The 4991-nt window shown below is 43.9% G+C and overlaps 1 pseudogene; it reads left to right on the top strand.

Moving 5' to 3' along the window:
* Positions 1-668: 668 nt before the first annotated feature.
* Positions 669-833, top strand: LOC126237705 (U2 spliceosomal RNA; annotated as a pseudogene).
* Positions 834-4991: the final 4158 nt, after the last annotated feature.

The following is a 4991-nucleotide window of genomic DNA, read 5'->3' as shown; positions in this document are numbered from 1 at the left end:
CATCGCATGATATTTTTTTATGAGTGCAATGCTTGTTACTTGTTATCCGCATCTCAAGATGAAAAAACTTGCCAGTCACCTCCAGTCTAGTCCAGCGCCATCCACTGAGTTTGTATACCTGAAGAGCCGACAGGTTGGAGCCTTTCTTTGTATCTACCAGTTGCGACAAGCTAAGCTGCAGCTTCTGGTCGGCCGAGCCCTTGTGACAATGCATGCGGCTGGCCATGGACCAGCATCGCTGACTCCTAGCACATTGCGAAACAAGCAGGCTCAAATGGCTCTGAGCACTATGGGACTCAACAGCTGAGGTCATTAGTCCCCTAGAACTTAGAACTAGTTAAACCTAACTAACCTAAGGACATCACAAACATCCATGCCCGAGGCAGGATTCGAACCTGCGACCGTAGCGGTCTTGCGGTTCCAGACTGCAGCGCCTTTAACCGCACGGCCACTTCGGCCGGCGAAACAAGCAGGCACGGCTTGGACACAGAGTTCTAACTGCAATTCCACCCCCAACATAGACTTCTCAGTTTAAAAAATCTACTTTGCCCAGTCCAAGAGGGGGATGTTATTGTCCACACACCGCAAATTTCTCATGCGAAATACAGATTCCTCCCTTTTATGTGCGTTCTTGTCGAAGACATAAGAAATCGTAGGATCCACGCGTTTTCACATCACAGATTCTTAGTGTGAAATCTGTTCTTATCAGCTTAATATCTGTTACGTCTTGCATCACATAACTAGAATATTAAACTCATTTTTGGATCATGACAGAGTGGCAAGAGTGTGCTCAACGTCTGTCAGACGATGCCTCGCCGGCCGTTGTGGACGAGCGGTTTTAGGCGCTTCAGTCTGGAACCGCGCGACCGCTACGGTCGCAGGTTCGAATCCTGCCTCGGGCATGGATGTGTGTGATTTCCTTAGGTTAGTTAGGTTCAAGTAGTTCTAAGTTCTAGGGAACTGGTGACCTCAGATGTTAAGTCCCATAGTGCTCAGAGCCATTTTTGAACGCGATGCCTCCTCACTTTCGAGCTCTCTTAAGGTAGTCAAATCCTCATCACTTACGTAGTCTCGTGAGGTAGTTAAATAGCAACACAAAGGAGTTGTAAAATAAGGTTAGTAACATGTAACACTTTATAAATCCCGTAACGTAGGTGGTTTTATTATGATGGCCATCTCTCCCTGTGAACGTAGGAGATAGAGATTTTGTTAAAAGATCTCGCTGCAACGAAAAAAACGCCTGATTACCGTTCCAACTTACGAATCATATCCGTGGTACCCTCGCCCTCGCTTCCACCAGCCTGGCAGCACGCCATAGGTGTGAAATTGACTGACTAATTAGTTAAATTGATCATGAATGTCCCTTCAAATGGTGAATAATTTTTCTGCTGCAGTTGGAATCCCTGGAGGGAGGAACACCATTCAGAAAATTTACAGAACCGACATTTGAAGCTGAATGTGAGAAGGATTCTACAGCTACCAACAAAAATTTCGCGTATACATCATGAAGATAAGGTACGAGAAATTAATGCTTATTCGGAGGCATACAGATAGTCTTTTTTTTCTCTCGTTCTATTTTCGAGTGGAATAGGAAAGGAAATAACTAGTAATGGTACAGGATACCCTCCGCTACCACCACACGATGGTTTGCGAAGTATACATATAGAAGTAGAAGTCAATTTAGTCTACCTATTAAGATGTCAGTCCATCCATTTATAAGCACGCTGAACTCACGGAAGAAAGGTTGTCTCTTATGTACCAAGAAAACAAAAGACGGAACATATGCTGCCGATTTTCTTTCAGTAAAAACCTTCGTATAAGTCTCTAATTCTCTCACTGCACTCTCTTCACGAGACGTATGTGAGCGGCTGTGATATGTTTGCTCATAACAAGTTTAAGAAGTGGTATAGAGGTCACCTCTCACTTCCCATTTTGTCAGATTATCGCTTACCCGCCATATTCTCACGAATCTTCCTGTTATGGATATATAGCATTTAAATCCACCTGATTTTGACGAGTAAGATGTCCCCCGCCAAGTCACAGCCCCTCTGCTAATTCTCTCGAAATTCCATTACGTTCCGACAGCACTGTTCCAGTAATTAGAAGGCCGTCTAGTCCCCATCCAACGCAGGCTATCTAGAGAGCTAAAACTACGAGAAAAATAGCACATCACATGTTTTTCCTGAAGCTATACCACCAAGACTGTGCTGTACTTCCTGTTTATGTCGTCCCTAAGGTATTTATGTAGCCGTATTACCGTCTTCCCGTGAAAATTTTTATTCTTCCTCGATCAATTGGGATATATCACTAATTTTCTCCTTGCAGTCACTTCACGAGACTTATGTGGGAGGGAGTAATATATTTGCTCACAACAGTTAGAAGAAGCGCTAAAGAGACACATCGGAGCCTCCCTTTTCTTAGAGTATCACTTCCCTTCATATCTGGACGAATCTTCCAGTCTTCTATATATTGTGATGTATATCCCCAGTCAAGTCACAGACTCCCACTAATTCTCCCGAAATCCCATCACATTCCGGAAGCACTGTTCCATTAGTTTGAAGCTCTCTAGCCCTGTACCTGTTACTGGCTATGTAGAGAGGTGTCACAACGAGAAAAAATAGCACACTAACGTTCGGGGAGAAATTCAGCACCATGCAGATGCTCGCATACAGATATTTTTTACGATTGGTACTGCTTCTAGTGACTTGTAGTCAGTGACGAAATAGACAATAGCAAGTCTTCTCGGCTATTTTAAGTTCAACAGTTACATTCATCTACATTCAGCTCCAACGCCTACCAAACTTAAATCCCCTGCAAATTTCTATAGCATACCGATGTCGCAACGCTGCTAAAGACAGGAGCCTACATCTAAATACGTGTTCCGCAAACCATTGCACTGTGTAGACTATGTCGTAGCACTATTATCGATTACTCCGTATTCTTCGAGTCACATGCGTAATGATCTGGTAAAAATGAATCCCTGTACGCCTCTGTATACACCTTAATCTCCTCTATGATGGCTACGCTAGATATAGGTCTTTTAATGGCCAAGGAAGCCCTACTGCTGCACCTTTACTATACGAAGACCGCACAAAGAAAATCTGATATATTTCAATTCATCGATCTGATATATTGCAATTCATCGATATCGAATAATTGTCTACAAATATGGCCCTATACGTGCCGTAATGTTCTTTATCATGTTCCAGTGGTCGTTACACTAGATACGCGACCATTGACATCATATTGTTTCATGGGAAATACATCACAAGTTTTTCAATTGGGATATATTTCCACAACACAACTGAAACAGTATCACAGAGCTTCCAACGCCCACACTATTCACTGCCGGCCGCTGTGACCGAACGGTTCTAGGCGCTTCAGCCCGGAACCGCGGGACTGCTACGGTCGCAGGTTCGAATCCTGCCTCGAGCATGGATGTGTGTGATATCCTTAGGTTAGTTAGGTTTAAGTAGTTCCAAGTCTAGCGGACTGATGACCTCAGAAGTTAAGTCCCATAGTGCTCAGAGCCATTTAAACCATCTACGATATGTTGCAAAGACAATCTTGTGTAGAAAGAAAAACATTTCCAGGAACGCGAAACTGAGACATTGTATATCAACAATCAGAAATACTCTATTGTACGCAACAGTAGAGCATTGCCTTGGGCAAGTTGAGTCGCATAGTGCTCAGAGCCATTTGAACCATTTGAACCAGGTGATATGCCGACGGAAATTTCGGCCACTCGCCTCCTACGCTGTCACTTCTTTGTGGCTGAATTGCATCCCCTTAAAAATTGATGCAAATGAATTTCAGCCTGACATATTCTTCTTTAGCTCACCGATCTTCAGTCCTCAGTGTTTGGGGTTGTTTCCCCTTAAGATTCCAGCAAATGAATCTTACCCCGACATATGCAATCTTCTTCAGCTCGCTCCAGATGCTTACTGCTACACATTTTACTGCGGTTAGCGCTTCCGATGACAGCGTACGAGACTTCTAGTCCTGTTAATGCACAATAGATTTAGTTACGTTTAGGTCAACTTCCAGCCCCACCGTAGGTCTTCCGGCCTACTTGCAGACAACTCCATCACCTGTGAACATCCTAGATGTAAAACAAATACGGCGCAAGCCGCTGAACAGTGCATGATCGAGGATACATCGCACCAGAATTATCAACTACCCTTCCATCCCAATCTCACACACTGATCGAGTAAAAAAAATTATACATACCGTAATCTACCGTAAACCTTCCGGGAGAAACAGGTCGTCTTTCCTAGAGTTTTATTTCCCTTACATAGTCGAATGGAGCCTGCCAGACTATACGATCCTAGCAGCATCCACACTATGCTTTTGCTACGCGGGTCAGGCATGTAACACTAACTGATGTGAGCTCACGTGATTGGTGGGCATTGACAATGTAGTATTGAGCAGTCGAATCGATGTTACTGTTCACCAGTACATATCATGTAACCACATTTGGTGTATGCCTGTTACTGTCGGGATAGCAGTGGACAATGACATAAAAGTTATAGCTGAGAATATAACATGAGATACGAAGGTGAAGCTCATTCAAATAGAATGGGAGAAGCTGTGTGGCAAACAGACATTCGTATGTACGGAGGGGCAGGTGACGGCTATGTACGACGCATTCTTTCTTGGCATTCCCCGTCTTGGTCATCAGCAGTGTTAGAGAGTTATTACTCACTGTATTTAGCGTTGCTACGTTAAAATTAATAGCTCGATAGTCATCACAGAGCATTTTCCTAAGGCAAGAAAGTGTCATGCACATACTTGGTCTGCAGGAAGCGGTATGTTCTGCTGTGAAGCGAGAGTAGATCTGTGGTATTGTCTTGCTTACGATAGCGGCTGCGCTGAGATGGAGCTGAGCTGTTCGTGATTTCGGTCAATCAATCATTCTAAGATCAACGGACGTTCAATGCACGGTGGTATACCTACCCCAACAGGTTTTGGAGGCAATAAACGTGGAATTC

This window comes from Schistocerca nitens, chromosome 2 (assembly GCF_023898315.1).
Source record: "Schistocerca nitens isolate TAMUIC-IGC-003100 chromosome 2, iqSchNite1.1, whole genome shotgun sequence".
In the NCBI taxonomy this organism is placed as follows: domain Eukaryota; kingdom Metazoa; phylum Arthropoda; class Insecta; order Orthoptera; family Acrididae; genus Schistocerca; species Schistocerca nitens.
Note: the sequence above shows the minus strand (reverse complement) of the source record. Positions and strands in the feature narration are given on the sequence as shown.